Source organism: Galleria mellonella, unplaced genomic scaffold, assembly GCF_026898425.1.
Source record: "Galleria mellonella isolate WM207_F2 unplaced genomic scaffold, CSIRO_AGI_GalMel_v1 utg352, whole genome shotgun sequence".
Taxonomy (NCBI): Eukaryota; Metazoa; Arthropoda; class Insecta; order Lepidoptera; family Pyralidae; genus Galleria; species Galleria mellonella.
This window is the reverse complement of record NW_026442084.1, coordinates 7,594,251-7,618,747: the sequence shown is the minus strand read 5'-3', so window position 1 is coordinate 7,618,747 and position 24,497 is coordinate 7,594,251. Positions and strand designations below refer to the sequence as shown.

Genomic DNA, 24,497 nt, shown 5'->3' with positions numbered 1-24,497 from the left:
TAAAATAGATTAATAATTTAACGCAACATATTTTAAAATACCTAACGTTGCGCTTTTATTTTTTAACAAATTAAATAAAACGTATTGAATTTAATTAAATAAATTATGTTAAATTAAAAGGAATTAATAACAACGATTAATCACATCAGAATATTTAAATTTATTTTAATTACTTTTAAATTTTTTATTACTCCGACTCCAAATAATTGGGAAGACGATGATGTTAATATATTATAAATTAATTTTAAACATTATAAATTATTAACACTTGTTTTATTTTTATATAAATTAAAAGTCTTTTAATATTCAACGTAAATAATAATAATAACAAGTGTCACACATATTTAATACTCGTATTTAATTTGTACTAATACATATTATAATTGTGAAAGTGAGTCGGTTTGTTACCTTATAACGTCTTAACGGCTTAATCAATCGCTATAAAATATGAGGTGGAGAAGATTATAGGCTACTTTTTATTCCGGACGATAAACATATCCCGGTCTAAAAAAAACTAGAATAATTAAGTATTTAATAATAGAACTTGGATCGCTTAAGAGTTTATTAGAACTAACATTGAAGAATGTAATATAATAAATAAAATATTTTAATTTAGAACGCGGAATCGCGTGTCTGCAAACGGATTTTCCGCAACAAGCAGGAATTTGCATAGAAACAAAAATAGACACTTCCTTCGTGACACTAGTGACACGAGCCCAGCACGGAAGTAAACCCCATGGAGAGAATACAGAATTATCACAATCGACCAACAAATGAATTCAATAAATGGCGGTTCACTTTGTTAATGGGGATTTTTGTGTCGAATTCAAACATTTTTTAAGATGGGGATTGTGCTGTCAAATTGAAACTGTTTTTCAGTGTTGACAGTACAACGATGTTGTTATGTCATTCATGCGGTCATTTTATATTCGACTAAAGCAAATTGTCAGCGATATTGATGTAATTTTTTTTTTATTTTACTTTATACGTAGCGATGCACGTACCGGGCACATAGTGTTAGTAACATATATCTCCGAGTGGTCCCGGTATAGGATGAACCACTACTTTAATTCCAGCGAGTGACAAAAGAGGCCACTAAGGGAACTTAACGAACGAGATATGAGCCGCAACATCCCTGATATGATGATGATGATGATGATCCTTTCGTAAATAAGTTATTTAGATTATAAACTCCCAAATTAAAATTAAATATACGGGACCCTTACCGATTCCCGCGGTGTTCGCGCACCGAGCACCGAACACTGAACGCCGCGGTCGAATCGGTGTCACTGACCAACATTGACCACTAGAGCGATGTTTTCATTATAGTTGAAGCGTGCGTTTATATTTTTTTGTCCACTGGTCATGACAAACAAGCTGACCATTCGATGGTAGTAACTGTCAACTGAGAACATAAACAACACCATAGTTGCGCTACTAATGTTGTACTCGAATTGGAAAGTCTGTACTTATACTTGGACGATTATTACTCGAGCACACTTAGGATGAAAAAATTGCAGTGAAATTTTCAAAACTATTATTTAAGCATGTGAAAGAGAATAAAAATATACAAAACCAACCATTAAAGTGCCAAAAGTGTGTAATCTTTACTAATAATAGAGATGAAGGAATTTATTTATTGTATGTTTGTTTGTTTATTTGTAATTGATAAACTCAAAAACAACTCAACTTATTTAAAAAAATCTGTATAAAATTACATAATATTTTAAATAATATATATACATATATATATATATATATATATATATATATATATATATATATATATATATATATATATATATATATATATATATATATATAATTTAAATTATATAAAAACTCAGGTATATATATATACGGTATATAACTGTAACTACTAATGAACTGTCAGTTTTCTCATATTGGGTTTGCTGGAAGAAATCTCTATTGGAGATAAGATCGCCCTTGTGCACTATTATATTTGTTTTTACATTTCAATAACCTTTTGTGTACAATAAAGAATAAACGACTGAACCAATTTTGATGGACATGAAAATGGCTGAAAATTGTCGTTCATCAACTGACGTTTCTTTAAAGAAGACACCACAGCCACAGGTAGAACACACCCATACAAAAAAACAACTGTACACCAATGAGATGAGACTCTTCAATTGAAGCGATCACCGGTGCATGTTGGCGCGTTGCACCAAAACTTGTTAAAGGCAACACTTTCACCGGACACAGCATCGGTTAGAAAGTCATTTTTAATAAGGTTATGCTCCACAAAAAATAATAATAGCAATAGGTATGGGATGAAGGTGGGAGTAAGGGGGGATAGGATTGTTACCAATGGTAGTAATGTGTAAACCTTGTCGGGTCGACCTACACGCGTTTCCCTCTGGAAAACCATCGTGACAAATTTTGTTTTATTTACTCTTGTAACAAAATTAATTATTTATAATAATATTTTATATAATTATTTATTTATTTATTTATTTCTTTATTTTACACACTAGTTATAAGAATATGACAGAGATAATCAAATGTACAAAGGCGAGCATAACTCTAATAGAGTTCTCTTCCAGCAACAGCCAGAGTGGGAAGGAGCATCAATGTTAACGGGTAGAGCGGTGTACAATATTGTGACAATTTTAAAACAAACTAAAAAAATTAAATATTTATGTATGTATTTATCATATATAGGTGTATATATTTATTTATATTACATATTTTATTTTTTATAATACATTAGTCTAATTTTTATTTAATTTATCTTAGAATATATAGATAGTTGCTCAAAAACCGGTCTATTGAATCATTTTGTTATTTTCTTTCAAATTTCAGGGTACAAAGGAATTACACCTGAGTCCTCAGGAATGGCAACGCATGGGGGGTATCATGGGCGAAACAGTATACTCTGTTATGTCCATGGTACTGCTCATGTCTATAGGCGATGGTTACCACTTTCCATCAGGTGGACCGTCAGCTTGTATGTCTTTCTAAGTCTTTCTAAGTAAAAAAAAAAATTAGTGCAAAAGAAAACAGAACGCTTCAATAGCTAAAACAAGTTTAAGAGAATTTAATATATTTATGAATAATACAATAAATATTTACACGCGTATTACAATGACCGGTAGAGAATGTTACCAGCATTAAGTCAGCCTTATGTACCATATATTCCTTTGACTAATAAAATTATTTGAATAAAAAAAAAACTTAAATAAACATATTCACAAATTTCCACAATCATAATATTAGTAGGATTTTGATTTTCAAACCGTATTATCATAATTAATTAACTATTTATTAAAATAAGCTGTCAAAAACATATCTGACAGGCTCCAAATTATCGTATACAATAAATATAGAATAATTTTAACCTTTGAATGGTACAACCATCGCATTTTAATATTCAAAACATTATCTATAGAGATAACGTTGACAAATACAAGTAAATAATCTGTGATAATAGTATCAATATCATGAAATAAGTAAAATCTGATACATATATGTAATTAGTAGATAATAAATTAAATATTTTGCCATCGACCTCATTGATATAATAAGTTATTTAACATATCAATTAGTTAAATAATCTAAAATAGTATTCCACAAAAAAAAACCGACTTTAATTGTGGCAAACCAGTTTCGGTTTGAAGGGTGAGATATGGCGTGAATTTACAGGGTACAGAGGAATAACACCTGAGTCCTCAGGAATGGCAACGCATGGGGGGTATCATGGGCGAAACAGTATAATCTGTTATGTCCATGGTACTGCTCATGTCTATAGGCGACGGTTACCACTTACCATCAGGTGGGCCGTCAGCTTGTTTGCTATTCTAAGTTGTATAAAAAAAAATTGGATAATGGAATACATCCTTTATTATATGTCAGCGATCGTGACCCGAAGTGTATCAACTGTAAGGGTGCAAAGGTTGTTTGTTGTTCCAACAAATTATGTGTTACTCATTAACAAGTTATCTTAATACCTACTTCAGTATTCTCTTTTGGATGCGTAGAGAACATGTTTTGTTCGTGACTAACCAAATGTTCGATACCACTAGACCACGAGTTGGCAACCTTTTGAGTCGGAAGTGTAAAAATATACAATTTACAAAAGTTTGTAAAGAGCCACAGGGTATTTTCTTCAATAAATAGTACTTGCATAAATAAAGGTTGGTGCCTAATCGTCGTTAATCGATTAAGAATGATTTTTGATGAAAATATTCTTAAAAGAAATTTTTATGTCCTGAAAACCAATATATATATATATATATATATATATCTGCTTCTGATTATATTTAATTGCAGCTGGTATTTATTGTTTTAATAAAAAATAGCAGCTGCAATAAAATATAATGACATGTTAAAATTATTTAATAATATAGTATTATGTCAAATATAAAAATGGTAGATTAAAAATTATTATGTACTTTTTTGATAATTTTCATATGTGTTTTTTAACGAAATATAGATTAGCTATTTATAATTAGAATGTAAGCAACATTAGGATAAAAAAAATTGAAAGACTGGCAACACTGAATGTTACATCCATTTACACAAAACTAACTAAAGCACTATGAAATGAAATTAATTTGTTTTGTTAGAACGTAGATAGTTTTAGGTGGAAGAGGTTTACATTTCCCATATACATTCTGCCTCTATGGCGGCGTGCAAATTATTAACAATATGAGAAATTTACGTATATTCTACATTAAATTTCTTTTCATTAATCATATTAATCAATATATACATAATGTATTACAGTTAATAGAAAATAACTAACTAACATCCATAAAACCAAATTTTTTTCATACAACTTAGAATGGCAAACAAGCTGACGGCCCACCTGATGGAAAGTGGTAACCGTCGCCTATAGACATGAGCAGTACCATGGACATTACAGAGTACACTGTTTCGCCCATGATACCCCCCATTCGTTGCCATTCCTGAGGATTCAGGTTTTATTCCTCTATACCCTGGAAATTCACGCCATATCCCACCCTTCAAACCGAAACACAGCCATGCAAACACAATTGCTTTACGGTCGAAACACGAACGGGACAGAGGTATCCAAGCAATCGACTTTTGTACAAAGTCTCTCTATTTCCTTCGAAAACCATCGTGGTTAATTCCTAGTGAATTCGACGAGCCAACTGACCTGACTTGAGGATGATTCAAAATCAAAGCTCACTGGTACCGCGCGTATTCAAAAAAATGCTTTAAAAAATCCCTACCGAAGCCTTACTTCCACAGGTTACAAAAATAAATATTATAAGAATATAACATAGGTACGGGTATGTTGCAACACAAACAAACAGTCATTGGCACGGCATAATTACCATAACAGCTCTAAGGACAAACTTGCACAATATAATTTTAATAATATAGTTTTCTTACAAAACTTGGCATTGGAACTTAACCTACATACCTCAAGTTACGTATTTCGAGATGATGGTAAAACAATTGCTAGAACACCAACTATGAAAATTGCTCACTTTCACATTTTATTTTGAGTTGTATGTACAGTATATTTCAATAAAATTTAATTTAAAATGTAAACAAACGGTTAATGAACCAGACGGTAAGACAGTCTCCTCACGTCACCATATCATCATCGAACTTTAGAACTTAAACACGAATACTACACACTACTACTAGAAACACGAATGGGACAGAGCTTGGGTACCTCTGTCCCATTCGTGTTTCTACCGTAAAGCAGTTGTGTTTGCACGGCTGTGTTTCGGTTTGAACGGTGGGATATGGCGTAAATTTTTTGGGTATAGAGGAATAACACCTGAGTCCTCAGGAATGGCAACGCATGGGGGGTATCATGGGCGAAACAGTATACTCTGTTATGTCCATGGTACTGCTCATGTCTATAGGCGACGGTTACCATATTCCATCAGGTGAGCCGTCAGCTTGTTTGCCATTCTAAGATGTATAAAAAAAGCAGTATAAATAATTACACACATTACAAAATCTGAATAATAAAAAATTCACAACATTGAAAATGGAGAGTAGGGTATAAAACCAACTCCACGAATTTTATATTAATATTAACTGGTGTAGTAGATTCCTAACCTCATTTATTGGGGGGAAGGGACTGTTAGTAGTGGGGAGTTAGTCTCCGTTGCTATCAATATATCCTATCAGGTCAACCTCCACACGGTTCCCCCTGGAAACTATCGTGACTGATTTATCTTTGAATTCGTCACGATGGGCTAACTGACCTGTTTCATCCTCACCTATCATCTCTCACTGGTGCTCCAACGGTGTATACCGATAACGCGTGTGTGGTTCCCATTCCATTATCATCCATTAAAAAAAAATCTTATTTATTTCATATCAGCCTCAAATCATTGTAATAATAATGTTAAGACATACATAACTTTAAAAAAAACAAATTGAAAACAACTGTAAAATTACATGGTAAACAGCTGTGTTATTAATTTTGATACCTGGTTTTTGTATAAAAATATATAAAATGAGTTCCAAGACTCCATAATTGTATATATATTTACATATATATTTCTCCCTATTTATTGTTATAAATGTATCAATATATGCTGTGTTTGAACCTAAATAAATAAATAAATAAATTTCACAAAAAAATTAAACTTGATAATTTTGTAGGGAACCCTAATTGCGCGAGTGCGACTCGCACTTGACTGGCTTTTTTTAAGTGGGGCCAGTTTTCGGACTGTGGACTTTGCGAATTTTATATCTTTATATATCAACGAGAGAAATCTACTTACAGTTTTTTTTTATACATATATATATCAGTCGTAAAAACTTAAGCATACAAATTAATGAATTACCTACGAAATTACGATAATGATTGCTGCCAATGATACGTTATCACTTGCTCCTTAGATCAAGGACATAGGAGCGAGTGTTTCCTTGATCAAAAGGTGCCTCTGATAAATCGGAGTAGCTTTAAACACTAGTCATTACTGACTTATACATAAAAAAAATCATGTTCCTAGTCTAATTTTTTGTACGGCTTTAGAATGGCAAACAAGCTGACGGCCCACCTGATGGAAAGTGATAACCGTCACCTATAGACATTAGCAGTACCATGGACATAACAGAGTATACTGTTTCGCCCATGATACCCCCCATGCGTTGCCATCCCTGAGGACTCAGATGTTATTCCTTTGTACCCTGTAAATTCACTGCCATATCCCACCCTTCAAACCGAAACACAGCCATGCAAACACAACTGCTTCACGGTAGAAACACGGATGGGACAGAGGTATCCAAGCATTCGACTTTTGTACAAAGTCTCCCTCTGGTAAATATATTACGGCTATGTTCAATCGAACATCAAATAATTATAAATAAATTATCAATGTATAGTACAATACATACATAGCCATGCAACCACAACTGCTTCACGGTTGAAACACGAATGGGACAGAGGTGCCCAAGCAAATCACTTTTGTACAAAGCCTCTCTCATTGTAATTTTTAAGGGATGTTATATTTCTTTTTCTATGTTTGTATATATGAAAAAATATTAAGAAATACAATGATTACTACTCAGAAGTTTTTTCTAAAATGAATGGAAAGGCGCCAATTTGGGTGTACGGTATGTAATTGTGACTCGATAATTTCTGAAAATGTATTTGAATATAAGTGTTATTCAAAAAATTTGAATTTATATTATGTAAAAATTACTTTAAATTTAATATAATATGACTTTGTACGTTGACATGTGGAAATGGACGCAAGCAATCGTTTATAACTTTATTTCGTATGTAGCTACTTCTGAAAATTATTGTGTTAGCTTCTATTGGTCTTATTATTATCTTCACATAATTTCTATTTTTAAATATCTGTTATGCACAGACATTGTCTAGATTTTTCTTTTTTTTCCAAATTCGAAATATTTATATAATAATAATAATTAAACATATATATATATATAAATATATATATATATATATATAAAAATAATAATTCTCGACAATACTGTATGAACAAACTACTATTTATGTAGAATACTGAGTTAAAACGTTATTATTTACCATAGTAAGTAGATTAGTAAGATTGCTGCCCTGACTACGAAAGAAATGTTTTATATTGTTTGAATAAACTTTATTTAAAGTCCTTAAACCAGTCCCTGTCTATTTTACTTAATTATTGTTACGTATTATTTTTATTATTTCTTTTTTTTTTTTTTATTTTAATCGAAATCGATGCGATTATTTATTTGAGTACTTATGTCTTCAGTCTTTTAAAAATACACTGCGTCACCAATCCTTTTCATCATCAGGATGTCGTAAGAGACAAATAGAGGAATAGAACAATACATAGTGCTAAACGTAGAAAGCTAGACAAAACATTATACAAGGCCTGTCTAGATACTTAGATAGATAATAAATTTATTTGTATATCTAACATACACATAACTAGAATAATATATATATATATAATGAACATACACAAAAAAGGAAATAAAAAAGCAACAAACTGGTGTATTGATCTCCTATCATCAATTTTTCAGTCGAGAGATTCATTACCCATATCAAATAACCCTATGGAACTCATAATTAAAAAATAATATTTTTATAGGTAACATGGTAATGGAGGGCTAACATCACGTTCTATGGATTTCTATCAGTGCCCAGCAGTGGGACGTTTAAGAATACATGATGATATTAAATATAATTATTTTGGCGAAAGGCAAACGTTAGGTGTCTTAGGGAAATTAAAAATTTTATATAAATCATAACTAGAAAGTTCCGAGATCAACTATATGTACACAGAGTAAGAAAAAACAGAGTAAGCATAGGCAAACAAGTAACTCGTTTATTTTACTCTGAGCCGACCAAGAAATATACCAGAATCTAATTCTTATAAAACTGTACACTAAACCAACTGTTCTAGTTGGTCGTAAACCAGAAATCTGCCTAGAATTATACTATTTACTACATACAATTAATGACGAATGTAACAATCCTTGAACTACTAAAATAATTAAACGGAAATCTAACGCGTTTGCGCAAAAAAAAAAACATACGTAGAAGAAAAAAAAGGATCCATTTTACTCACCAAAAAAACTAAATCCTTTTAACAAATGCAAAAATAATAACACTTCACTGAATACCGAGTGATTGTCACGATACTAACACGATTATTTTGTTTAATCCGTTGTATTGTACAATCGATCACACATCCGCACTAGACGGCGACTGCTCGCGTACTGGCGAGACGAGAGCATTGTCGAGTTGTTGACTCGACAAAAAACGATGTAAGGTCAACATTTAATATAATTAAAAAATCATCGCACCAGATAATCTAACACACTACGATGCAGACCAACTGTTTGAAGTATACTCAATGAAATCCTGAGGCCCCGATAGTTTCAGCGAGGGATCCAACATAATCCTATTGGAGAAAACCTATAAGTAATTGCGGAGAGGGATTGATACGTTATTTTTCTTTTTTTTTTTCTAATAGATAATAATGGGGGAAAGGGATTGTTAGTAATGGAGACTGAGAATCCCATTGCTAGCAATGTACCCAACCAGATCGATCTCCTCGCGGTTCCCCTGGAAACTATCATGGTTAATTCCTGATGAATTCATCCCGATGGGCTAACTGGCCTGTTTTCATTCTCATCTATCACTGGTGCTCCGCCAGCGTATCCCGTTAGCGCAGGCGGGACTACCATACCATTTTCACCCATCAAAAAAAAATTGATGATAATAGTATAGTAACCTCACCTACGCTAACGGTATACACTGGCGGGGCACCAGTGAAGGATGATAGGTTTTGTTTTTTTTACAACACAGGGGGCAAACGAGCATGCGGCTCACCTGATGGTAAGTGATCCGAACAATTCCTCATAGCACTCGCCATGATAAATTCGGTAGAAGATGCACAGAGATGCAACATCTCTACGCAGTTTCAGTGGGTTGAGCCGGACAGTAAGGCGCCAATCGTCAACAATTCGAGCTGTACGTCTTTGAACGCGGTCTAACGGAAGGAGTTGGTACTGTGGCGCTTCTGGTCATGGGTGAAAACAGTATTTCATATGTGGCCTGACTTACGCTTGAAATGAAATGAAAAGGCAGCTGTTAGGCCATCGTGATGAATACACTTGTTTAGGGTTTTTTTTATACAACTTAGAATGGCAAACAAGCTGACCGCCCACCTGATGGAAAGTGATAACCGTCGCCTATAGACATGAGCAGTACCATGGACATAACTGAGTATACTGTTTCGCTCATGATACCCCCCGTGCGTTGCCATTCCTGAAGACTCATTTGTTAATTCTCTGTACCCAGTAAATTCACGCCATATCCCATCCTTCAAACCGAAACACAGCCATGCAAACACAACTGCTTCACGGTAGAAATTTCTTCTAAAGGTTCATAAACCTAAAAGCAAATAGAAATTTCGTTGTTACAACTCTTAGATTACGCTCAGGACACTATCCCAATGCAAAATTTGCTTTTCTTATGAAAAAAGTTAATAATCCGAATTGTGATGCTTGTAACACATTGGATAATGTTCAGCATATGATATCCGAATGTACGAAATACAAAACACAAAGGGAAGTATTGATACAGAAATATAGTCTCAATAGACAGGAGATTGGTTTGTTTTCAAATATACTCGCAGAGCCACATTCCGGAATGGCAAAATCTTTAATAACTATATTTTTGTATCAATAATTCGCTTTATCAAATAGTCTACTAAGATATTATGTATTTTTTTTTGATGGGAGAAAATGGTATACGCTGATACGGGATACGCTGGCGGAGCACCAGTGAAGGGTGATAGATGAGAATGAAAACAGGCCAGTTAGCCCATCATGATGAATTCATCAGGAATTAACCATGATAGTTTCCAGGGAGAACCGCGAGGAGGTCGACTTGATTGGATATATTGCTAGCAATAGGATTCTCAATCTCCATTACTAACAATCCCTTTCCCCCCAGATATTATGTATTATTTATTTATGTATCAATGTTTTAAGTATGTGAGGTATTTTTTAAAATTAGGATATGATGAGGCTTACATATCCTTATAGGATAAAAGCTAAATAAAAAAGATAAAAAAAATAGTTAGTACATGAATCACAATCAATATAGGAAAAAGACTATAACATTTCCTATATGTACGTACACAAGGTGATCGTAACCAACCCGACGTATCCACTGCAAAACATTTATTTATATGCATCGTACGTAGCCTATAAACTCGGCAACCAATTTCAACAACATGATATAAATCAGGGTATTGACGTCAAACGTATTATCATCTGTGGTGTTACGTTTACATATTTTCATTATATATTATATTTAATAATAAAAAATACGCCTCTTTCTCAAACTAAGATAGGCGAAACTAGAACAATCTGAGACGAGTTAAGTTAATGTTATTTTTAAGCTTACTTAATTGGCAGTTCAAAAAACGAATTGGAAACTTCATTTATGTATATATTCTTTATTGTACTTGTAAATTACATACATTTCTAAATATTGTGAGCAAAGGCAGACCTATCTCTGAAAAAGATCTCTTTCAGCTAAGCCAATAGTGAGAAAACCTAGTACTGCAATTTTTTTTATAAAATCCAATCTATTTTATTTACTAATATTGTAGCTTTCTATAATTGAAAGAATAGAAAGAAGAATTTATATATATAGAAAGAAGGAATTGTTAGTAATGAAATTTAACAGGCCCATTGCTAGCAATAGCCCTATCAGGTCGACCTCCACGCGGCTCCCCTGGAAACCATCGTGGCTGATTCTAGTGTAATTCGTCATGATGGGCTAACTGACCTGCTTTCATCATCACCTATCATCCCTCACTGGTGCCCCGCCAGCGTATACCGATAGCGCAGGCGGGGTTACCGTTCCATTATCACCCATTATAAAAAAAAATTTAAAGAATTTTTAGAATCAACTAAGCAATTTTTCATGCATTCAAATCTTTCCTCTTTATACTATTAATTTTTGATATTCCTTATAATATAACTCGGCCTGCCCTATCACAGTTGTATAAGGTCCTTCGTTCTATCTCGTCGATCGTCCACTGCTATGCATAGCTGATGATAATCGACTACGTTTAATTCTGATAAAGAAATTCCTTGACCCACTTGCTTACATCGGTTCCCTGCAATTTTATAAGGTCACATTCCCAACTACTTGAAGTACGGGCCGCCCTACCCTAAATTTCCTATAAAAATCTATATTATTTTCATCATATCAGCCTTTAACAGTCCACTGTTGAACATAAGCCTCCCCCTTGGGGGGTTTGGCCAGTAGACACCACGCTTGGCAGGCGGATTACGAGCGACCACATTCAAATCTTTTGAAATACTATATATCTGTAATGCCATTCTTTTATTCGTCCCCGTATTTAGGGTCCTAAATTGGCTTGCAAAATAAATACAAGCGACATTTGGGGGGAAAGGGATTGTTAGTAATGAGTTCTAATAACCCTATTGTTAGCAAAATATACTATCAAGTCGACCAACATGCGGTCCCCCTGGAAACCATCATGGTTAATTCTTGTTGAACTCTTCATGATGGGCCAACTGATCTGCCCTCATCCTCACTAATCATCTATCACTGGTGCCCCGCCAGCGTATATCGATAGCGCAGGCGGGGTTACCATTCCATTTTCACCCATTAATTAACAAGCGACATCTATTAAATCCATATCAATGGCCACGACACCTCACGGGCCAAGTTGAAAGACCTTAGGCAATATTAAAAAAGTGTGCAGTTAACACAGTATATTATAGATTGCACAAACACTTAATCAAGCAATTATACATGACAATGGCTTATTAGAACACATTAGTTCATCTATAATTACATTGTTCTTGACTTACCACAAGGATCTAGTTGTTATTGTACCTTTAACTTGATCCTTAATACACCAATACACAAATATGCACTACTTCAGCAAGAGTGGAAAAACACTCAAATTTCTTACTATAATGAGATGAGAATCAAATATTTATTTATTTATTTTATTTACACATACTTTTTTAAATATAATAATAATACATAAAAAATATAACAGAGGTAAACAAATGTACAAAGGCGAGTAACTCTAAAAGAGTTCTCTTGCATCGAACCCAAAGTGGAAAGGAGCATCAATATCAGCGGGTTAAGTATTTAATTAAATACAAAGGTAAAAAGCATAACTTACTAGTATTAAATTAATTTACTTATTAGGGTAGAATAGAATAGAATAGAATGGAATATAATTAGTAATAAGTGTACAGAAATAATAAAAATAAATGTAGTTTAAGAACGGGAGATTTTAAAGTCGTCTGTAGCGGCATTTACTTGGCTGTGTTTTGGTTTGAAGTACGGGATACATTAATAAAATTACAGGATTCGGAGACATGAAACAATGATCCTCAGGTATGGTAACGCATTAGGAATACCATAGAATATTCTGTGACATCCCTGGTGCTGTTTAAATAAAAATATAAAAAAAACTTTAAAAACAATAACAGTCCAATGTTTTGTCACTGACAAAACTAGTGTGCAAAAGGTTATTCTAATATTAACCATTAGGAGTGAGTAATATATAGCAATATCTATATATTTTCAGTTACAATATCTATATATTGGTACAATAACGAATATGTTAAAAATCTGTTATCGAAAAAATAATATTGGTTAACAAACTTTTAACATGTTCCAAAATAGATCCGACCGATATGGGCGATATCGAAATGGGTGATGTCCTTTTTTCCGCAATCAATATCCAGAGGAGCCTAATATATAGATACCGGATCGGTATCCATATTACTAATCTAATATCCATATAATCTAAACTTATTAGCCATTTTGGCTGAAACCAGAGGGCCTTTCCGAAATTTCGGGGACGAACGAAACAGAAATTTGATGTTAAAATTACATAATACATGCCGTTTAAAATTATTAAAAATATTGAAATATCGTTCCTCTGGACTATTAGGATAGGATTTATGATGAACGAAATGTTAAGCTCCATTCACTGGATCGATTTCGGTACGAACAAAAACACGAAATTGAGCGCGAAAATTCGGAATTTCATTTCATGGTAGACCATTAGTACTTTTATGAAACACATTAGAATATAGAATCGTTTAAACGAAAAATGGCAGTTTGCACCATTGAATTGTGATAGCAGAAATACGAAACCCTCACGACCTAAGTCCTAATCACACATCGTTGCGTTTTCGTATCAGTTGAATGGGGCTATTAAAATATTGTAGACGGTTTTTTATCGATAAATACAACAAAGGAGCAGGTGCCTTGCAATTGGCGTGAACAATACTCACCTTTCACGCCTCTGTTATTTAGACAAAAAAGGTGGAGATAAAAGGTTGGTGGCAGCGTTAGGGCCCGTTAAGACAAAGACAGTAAGCTATTTTTTAAGCTAGAATAGTAGGCTAGCGCTGGTAAGATCGCGAGCTAGTACATCTGGCTTCGTGTACATTGAACTAACTTCATTCCGCGCCTAAAAAATTTGAAAAGATTTTTTTACAACTCAAGGGGAAAACGAGTATGCGGCTCACCTGATGGTAAGTGACTACCGCCGCTCATGATCACCCACAACATCAAAGCCACTGCAAGTGTACTGCCGACCTTTTCAAAAGGAATATGCTCTTTTCTTGAAGGTTATGTTGTCGTATCGGTTCGGAAATACTGCTGCTGGAAGTTAATTCCAAAGAGTGGTTGTGCGTGGGAGAAAGTGCCTTGAAAAACGCACGGTGGAAGACCGCCACTCGTCCAGATGGTTGGGATGAAATTTTAGTTTGTGGCGGGTTGTACGATGGTGAAAATCAGCAGCAGGTATCAATCCGAACAATTCTTCAGAGCACTCCATGATAAATTCGGTAGAAGATGCACAGAGACGCAACATCCCTGCGCAGTTAAGAATATTAAATATTATTTGTATGTACACTGCGGTATGTGTGCATGTGTATGTGTGTGTGTATGTGTATGTGTGTGTGTATGTATATATATATATTTACCTTTATAATCGTTAATGTATAAGTTAAATATAAATTATATTGTGTTTACAGACTTGTTCAGCCGTGTGTTTATGTTTTGATCATGCTGTGTACGCATATTTTTGAAGGGTTAGCTTGAACAAAACATTATTGTACTGTATAAATTAATGTAACCATGTTATTTCTCTGTAATGTGTGTATTTGTTGCAATTATTTGAACCATTCGGGGACATCTTACATTACGGATACGTTCATATCGGACGTTAAATAATTATAGATAAATTAACAATGTATAGTACAAAAAGTGTTCTACGAAAGACTGTTACGTATGTACATATATATTTCACATACATATACGGGTATACTGGAACGTTCTTTGTACCGTTAATAGATATCAACTTATCTATATTTAATGTTCACAGTGATAAATATAATTAAAATAAAATTAATGATAACCAGTGACGGCGTTTAGTTTAACGCCATTGAAATAACCGTCGGCTTACACGCGAACAATTTTTTTTAATCTTGATAATTCTAGTGCGCTTGATCACTATCAATCGTCCACCGTATTGTGACTAGGAGGAGAGAAGGGATTGTTGGTAACTGGAATTAGCAATCCCATTGCTAGCAATATACTCTGTCAGGTCGATTTCCACGCGTTTACCCCTGGAAACCATTGTGATTAATTCTTGTTGAATTCATCACGATGGGCTAACTGACCTGCCTTCTCATTTTCATCTGTCATCCCTCACTGATGCCCCGCCAGTGTATACCGATAACGCAGGCGGGGCTACGAGTATCATTCCATCAAAAAACATCTTAGATGGGGGGTAGGGATTGTTAGTAATGCAGGCTACCAATCCCATTGCTAGCAATATACCCTGTCAAGTCGACTTCCACGCGGTTCCCCCTGGAAACCACCGTGCTGAATTCCAAATGTATTCATCACGATAAGCTAACTGACCTGCTTTTTCATTATCCACCTTTTATCCCTCACTGGGGGGGGGCTAAAGGATTGTTAGTAATGAGGTCTTACTGACCCATTGCCCAAGTCGCGAGTAACCGTAAAGCAGTTGTGTTTGCATGGCTGTTTCGGTTTGAAAGGTGGGATATGGCGTGAATTTACTGGGTACAGAGGAACACACCTGAGTCCTCAGGAATGGCAACGCATGGGGGGGTATCATGGGCGAAACAGTATACTCTGTTATGTCCATGATACTGCTCATGTCTATAGGCGACGATTACCACTTTCCATCAGGTGGGCCGTCAGCTTGTTTGCCATTCTAAGCTGTATAAAAAAAGCCTAGTTGCCTATATTCACTTCGATGCAGCCAAGTACGAAACGATCGATCGCATGACGCAACAGTTCCTGCGCTCAGACGATGTAAACAAACACACACGAGACGTTGAATAATGTGCAACATCGCAAGTGAAGGAAAGCGTTTTACAAACCACTTTCATAACTGCCTAGTGTTGGGACGCGTGTTTGAATTATCGACGTCGATAAGGTGCTTAATTTAAGATTTTATTTAAAAAAATATCTACTTTCAATGTGAAAAAAATTAGTGTGGATGCAATAAGAGATGTCCACCACGATGGGCCAACTAACTTACCTTTTCATTTTCACCTATCATCCCTCACTACTAGTAGCCCCGCCAGCGTATACCGTTAGCGCAAGCAGGGTTACTATTCCATTATCATCAATTAAAAAAACTTGTCATATATATATATATATATATATATATATATATATATATATATATATATATATATATATATATATATAAATTTGTTAAACTGTATATATATATAAAACTATTATATACTATATTAATATTAAGAACATGTACAATATAATTTATGACTTTTTGATACACTTCGTTAACACAACTCTTCATAGGGAGACTTTGTACAAAAGTCGTTTGTTTGGGCACCTCTGTTACATTCGTGTTTCTACTGTGAAGTAAGGGATATAGGGATAATACCTGAGTCCTCAGGAATGACAACGCATGGAGGGTATCATGGGCGAAACAGTATACTTTGTTATGTCCATGGTGCTGCTCATGTCTATAGGCGACGGTTACCACTTTCCATCAGGTAGCCCGTCTACTTGTTTGCCATTATAAGTAGTATAAAAAAAAACAACGAACATCTGACTGCAAAAACTGCAAAACGTATTTTGTTATTTGACAATGTTCTCGTCACAGGACAGAAGCGACAACCCCAGACTGATACTGTACTTAATCAGGTCAGCGAGATTTTTTTATTTGAAATTTTAGCCGTTTGTTATTAGGTCAACAGAATGCTTATTGGTCACTTGGAGTTCTTGTTTTATTAACATAAATTGAATACGTTTGAGTCCTTATCACGCTTTAAATTTTATCTTTAAATTCACGCATGTTAAATTATAATACTAGATAATTTTTTCACATGTGCCCCGACACTGACTTTTTCATATGTAAGTACAATGTACATAAATAATATGGGTAAAGTTTGTACGTGGTCGATAGTGTGTTAATTGAACTTTGACTTATTTTATCTATCTACGACTGTCATAGATATGATGGTACTATGTAGTACTTTAAAAATGTATTCTAAAAATATTAAAACTTCTATTAGTTTAACAGAATCAAAGAAATTTTCTGCCGCAAACGCTCATGCTGTGGAATGAACTCCCTGCTGAGGTTTTCCATAGAGACTACAATATGGAGTTCTTCAAAAAGGGTGTAGAGGGTTGGGTAGGGTGTAAAGTTTCTTCAGGATCAGCAACGCACATGTGGTCACTCCTAGTGTTGTAGAGATCTAGTGACCGTTTACCATCGAATGGGCTGTATGCTTGTTTGCCAACTTTGTGGTATAAACAAAAATCTCAAAATATTAAAAAAAAATTGAGTTTTAAATTGACACAGATCCGAATACACGAGCATGATTTATACAACATTTTATTATTAAAAGCTTATTATTCACATTCAATTGATAATTTTCATGGCTTCGGCGGCATTACGATTCATATTAAATTTCTTTGAAGAAAACATTCAATTTCACTTGAAGAATACTTTCATAAAAATACCTATACCAACGATATCTTGAATATTTACTTAAAAATTGCTAATTGATTTGTTTCAACGAAAATTGCTAAGTTACTAATTTTTACTGGCAACTTCGTAAACGTCGATTTAAGTAGTACAAAATCAACAGACTTCTTCTAGAAGCCAGTCGTAGCATATCTTGCTAAAACGTATACCAAATTTTAAATTAAACCTTGAGGTACACTTCTGTGAAAACCGCATCCAATTTAGTGCAGTAATTTTTGGGCAATGCCGAAACAAACATAAATACAAACAAAAATTCCAAAAATTGTTGTTTTCGCTTCTATTACTCTTATTAAGATATGAATATTAAAACTGCGAAGAAAATAATGCAATGCGGAAGTATTCAAGCGTGTCGTACTTGACATTTGTTTTTTTGTAATTCGAACTAGCAAACGTACAAATAAGATATGAATTTGTAACAGGATCTTAACGTGGCGTAATTAGTGATAAATTGTTATTGATTACCTAAAGATAAAATACTTTATATACTTAGATTTAGAACATTCATTAATTAGGTGCTCACGTTTTAAATAGTAACACGTGATGCGTATATTACTTCAGTCCTTTGCTTTAATCACTCCTATTATCAAAACAGCTGTACGGTTTTAATAAAAAATAATTAATTAATAAATACTTAGTCCTTTTAAATTACTTGTTCGAAACAATTCTGGTATACGCTTACGCTTATTATACTTTGAAGATTTCAAGATCTGTGTGAACTTCACATATTCAAACTTAGCCTGCCTAATCTAAACCTAACCTAGCAGATACATAAAGGGAGAAAGTTAGTAATGCGGACTACCAGTCCCATTACTAACATACCCTGTTAGATCGACCTCCACGTGGTCCCCCCTGGAAATAATATATAATATTATTATCCAGGGGGGACCACGTGAAATGTAATAAATAAATAAATAAATAAAAATTTCCCTTTACTTTTTATCTTCAACCACGTAAACAAAATCGCGAGTCATGTCAAATCACAATAATTAGTTTTCCTACTTCTGAAATCCTAACGAACGAAGTAGGGGCAAAAACCTAGTAGTTTATAAAACCAATTTTAAATGTGGCAATTTATTAATATAACTTTTTATCTTTTTATTAATTTTTTTGATAACAAAGATAATTAACATATAGGCAAATTGATATATGCTATTATACGTTGTTCTATCTACAATCCATTATCATTCGTGTGATATTTATAAAACCCTTACAGGCTACCTACTCCCCAATTGGTCTGCACAGAATGTATGATTGATGACGTCACATACATCACGTTTGTCATCAGTTTTAATTAAATTGCGTATACTGTTCATTCGGCTGGAAGTACTCTTAGAACTCATCTGGATAAACAACCCCTTTTATTTCTGTTGTAATTTGTTGACAACCGCTGTTAGATTTTGTTGATATTTTAGGCGGCTTTTAAATTCCTTTTATCGCCTCTTACAGCGTTCACGGGAAAGAAATGAAAGGCTTTTTCTATGTCGGAACCACACGGCAACCAGCAATGCGGGAGGGTGAAGGGAAGGGATTGATGGTAATGGGGTCTAATTGACCATTTGCTAGCAATACACCCTATCAGGTCGGCCACCGCGTAATTCCCCCTGGAAACCGCTGTAGTTAATTCTAGTGGAATACTTCACGATGGACTAACTGACCTGCCTTTTCATCCTCACCTGTCATCCCTCACTGGTGCCCCATCAGCGTATCCCGATAACGCTAGCGGGTTTACTATTCCATTATCACCCATTAAAAAATCCAGCAATGCGGTGTTGCAATAAAGTAGAAATAATATTTTTTTAAAATAAACTGCCAAAAGGAATTGCATGTGGGATGCCAAGATATAATATTACCTACAATTTTTACTTTTTTCTACAAATTTCATGTTGAAACTATCAGTTTTGGACTTAGGACCATAAATTGAGACATAAAATAGATACAATGGTAACGTTTATCTTTACAAATTTTGTATATATATACTTCACGTTTAATTAATTGTACATATTAGCGATATCATATTTATTTACTTTAAATTTTATGTTTATTTGTAAAAACCTGGCTTTTTGTCTTCACTCTTGTTTCTTATAATAAAATTTTTTAGCTGTAGGTTTTCTTTAATAAAAAAAAAAAAACAAAATATAATAAATAATACATATTGGGTATACACAGGTTATGATAGAGCGAGCAACACTCTTACATTAAGCACGAGGACAACATTTAACAAAATACATCTGATACCGTATCTAAGATTAATTTCCTCGTAATTATAAAAATATCGATAAATTTTACACAACATCCTTTATGGCATCACTACACCCGAGTGGTTCGAAACAAACCGTACGTATAGTACAATGGCACTGTGCGTAAACGTTGCAGTTGGTCAGTGGCGCCATCTAGCGTCGAACACACGACACTGACAACGTTATGCAATATTTGTTCGAGAGTCCCATATTTGCTATGCTAAAAGCAATAGGTAGAGATATGTGTATACAACTTATAAATCTATAATATTTATTAATTAGTATAAATAAAGTAAGCAAGAGAGACAATGTCAGGAAAATGAGGTGAGCTTGTAAAACAAGTATTACCCGCGGTATTTCTCGGGTAATTATCTCTTTTATTACAACCGTGGGATATATCGAATACGATCGAGCGGGTTAAGATTCATTATTTTTTTAATGAATAATAATGGAATGGTTACCCCGCCTGCGCTAACGGTATACATCTGGCGGGGCACCAGTGAGGGATGATAGATGATGATGAAGCAGGCCGGTTAGTCTATCGTGACGAATTCAACAATAAATCAATTACGATGGTTTCCAAGGGACACCGCGCGAAGGTCGACCTAATAAGGTATATTGCTAGCAATAGGGATTTTTAGTAATCCCATTGCTAGCAATGGGATTACTAAAAATCCTTCTGGGTGAAAATGGTATGGTAACCCCGCCTGCGCTAACGGGATACGCTGGCGGAGCACCAGTGAAGGGTGATAGATGAGAATGAAAACAGGCCAGTGAGCCCATCATGACGAATCCATCAGGAATTAACCATGATAGTTTCCAGGGAGTACCGCGAGGAGGTCGACCTGGTTGGGTATATTGCTAGCAATGGGATTCTCAGTCTCCATTACTAACAATCCCTTTCCCCCCCTATCCACGTTAAGGTTAGTCTAGGTCCATCTCGGTTCAAAACTTTAAACACGTATGTATTATGTTAATTTACATGATGATTGGTTAAACCGTTGAAAGGTTAAGAGGTTATTTATTTATTTATTACAGTTGTATTGCACATTATGATATATCTTACAGGCATTACAAAATACAAACAAACAAACAAACTCATTTTTAAATTTAAATAAAACACCGTTGTGAATGGTTCCCACCAAAATATACGTCAGAAGTATTTTTATTAGACGAAAATGGAATGTTAATCCTATTTGTGCTATCGGAATGTGTTTTTTTTTTCTACGGGTGAAAATGGAATGGTAACCCCGCCTGCGCTAACGGGATACGCTGGCGGAGCACCAGTGAAGGGTGATAGGTGAGGATGAAGCAGGTCAGTTGGCCCATTGTGGCGAATTCAACAAGAATTGATCACGATGGTTTCCAGGGGGAACCACGTGGAGGTCCACCTAATAGGGCATATTGCTAGCAATGAGGCTGTCAAACTCCATTGCTAACAATCCCTTTCCCCCTATCGGAATGTGTTAGCGGGGTAACCAAATTGATTTCCAAGAGTAACCTGGTGGAAATCGATTTGACAGGGTATAGTACAGGAGTGGCCAATCGGTCGATAGCGATCGACCGGTCGATCACGACTATTAGTCCAGCCGATCGCGGCAAGGCAAACAATATAATATTTTGCTAATCCAGCGGAAGATGCTCAGACGCAATGCTCGCACTAATATAAATAAATAGTTACTAAGAATAATTTTTACTTTCACGTTTTCCCTCTTAATAAAATAAAAAAAAAAAAACTTCAAAACTCCAATACTACATAATTGTGTACAGAACTATGATGTTTCATTTGTGATTTCAAGAAGTATTGTAATTGGTAGATGGCACAGGATTTCGTCAGTAGACAGTAGATCTTGGGTCTAGTCACGTTGGTAACCCCTGATATAATGTCAGCAATGGGGCCACTAGTCCCCATTACTAATAATCGATACTCCAACTCCCTACTGTTTATTATTAAGCGCATCGAATCGATCGATCGAATCGAAATCGAAGGGCTGGAATATAATCGATCGATGCATACACGACGGAGAAGCAGACATGGGGAAATTATAGTTTGTGAGCTACAGAACCCTGAAAAGGACTATAATCATCAAGATTCATGGTGATTCGATGATAATATCGGACAGCAATAGCAGAGGAACGTGTATTAGTATAATAAACGTCAGTCAGTAGTGGAGTCATTGGAGCGTGCAGCGCTGCGCGCCAAGTTCGCAACACGAACGCAAGCGACTTTACGAAATCATATTTCGTTAAACCTTTGTCTTACGTTTTTGTTTATAAATCGTTAGCGATACGCCAAAAAAATTCATTCATGCTGTCGACCCCTCATTAATTTTTTCTTAAATATCTTCCATGATTACCGTGTAGTCCCGGCATAGAATGGGCAACATCTTTCTTTCCCGTGGATATCGAAAGAGGCGACTAAGGGAACTTAATGGTCGAGGAATGCGTAGGAGCGTTCTTCTTAAAACATCACCAAAACGTAACTGCGGTTTTTTAACGGGTGATAATGGAATGGTACCCCGCCTGCGCTATGATACGCTTGCGAGGCACCAGTGATAGATGATAGGTGATGATGAAAGCAGGTCAGTTAGCCCATCGTGACGAATTCCACTACGATTAACCACGATGGCTTCCAGGGGAAGTTTATAATATATAATTTTATTTACAGGATTAAGATGTTTCTTTACCCTGTAGAAGGTCCGCAAGATGCACGTAATGCTTGTAGTAAGGCAATCACTAATAGAATACGGCGATCACTTTCCATCAAGTTGGCCGTATGCTTGTAAAAAAGTGTAGATCTCGCACACAAAAACAAATAATAAAGTAACTTTACTTACATTTTGTGATATACTGCACTGTCTGCAACAAAATAATAAGATATTAAGAAAATAGTAAGTGATATTAAGAACACTACAATTTCTAACAAAAGTATAAATATTAATTAGATGATCATCATTATAATTGTCTTGCCTTTTCCCATTGATTTGGGGTAGGTACAGTAAGCCTTCCTCTATCAATTAGTTGATATGCAAATATTAATCATATTACAATGTAATACGAATCAGAATTGAACGATAAAAAGTACATGTTTACCTCACTAAGGTGCATATCAATTATAGGGATATGATATAGTAATATAAACAAATAAATGTTTATAATTATTCTTCTCCATCCAAAGGTTGCCTGGAAGAGATCACGATAAGGTCGTCCATTGTTTTCTCATTATGATTATTTCTTGTAATTGTTTATATATAATATAATAAATTTACTATTGTAATCTTTTAGAAGAAACAATAAAGAGTATATATCTATCTATCTATAAATGTAAAAATAAATATAAAATTATATCACTAGATAAATTGAAATTACTGACAGAATACAGAGATCTGGCAGACAAAAAATTTAATGAAAAACTTTACAATTGGCTTACTGAGAAATGTTTTTATTCACTTTAAGATTATTTTAATGTAAAATTTTAAGACAAGTTCAAAAATTAAATATTTGCACGGTTGAATGCAGAGATTCTGCTTTTAACATTAAATACTTCTAATGTATTCTATATTCCTATACCTGTATTATATACATGTATTTCAACAAATAAAATTACTTCATTTATTTATTCATCACATTAAATAAAAAAAAAAATATCATCAGACTAGTCTTATGCTTACCTATACACCATACGCTACAGGATAAATTATCATTGAAAATCACAAGAACTTTAAAAAGAGCTGGTAGATTTGCGCATAGATAGATTAGACACTAATGATGTTAGGCTTCCGCACAAATACACGTGATTCACACAATCAATCAAACAAAACAATCATAACGCTTATCTTATGAACATTGGTGACCTTAAATTCAAACAGTATTGTAAATACGAATAAATTACTTTATATGTTCACACTATGTTCCTTACGAAATCGGCAGAGAGGCCTAAAACTCAAGCCTATTAATTTTTTTTTTATAAAAGAGAGAAAAACGAGCATGCAGCTGACTACCGCCGCCTATGAGCACCCGCAACACCAGAGGAATTGGAAGTCTGCTGTCAGTATTTTAAAAAGGAATATGCTCTTTTCCTGAAGGTTACCATACATACACGCAATCATCTAGGATTTTGTATATCTACATACTAAGTTCCTTTCAAATTTATTCAATCGATTAAAAAAAAAATATCTTCACAAACTAGGTTTGAAAGTAAGTT

The 24,497-nt window shown here is 34.4% G+C and overlaps 1 protein-coding gene across 2 annotated transcripts in view; it reads right to left on the bottom strand.

Annotated features, from left to right (window-relative positions):
* Window positions 1-24,497, bottom strand: part of LOC113519453 (ATP-binding cassette sub-family D member) — an 83,167-nt gene that overhangs the window by 47,353 nt on the left and 11,317 nt on the right. Inside the window, exon 2 of one of the 2 annotated variants that reach the window (XM_052897178.1) lies at window positions 23,131-23,152. The gene's annotated coding sequence lies outside the window, so the exon portion shown is untranslated. Of the gene's footprint in view, window positions 1-9,041; window positions 9,221-23,130; window positions 23,153-24,497 lie in introns of those variants that run through there. The other variant, XM_052897177.1, reaches the window with a different exon arrangement.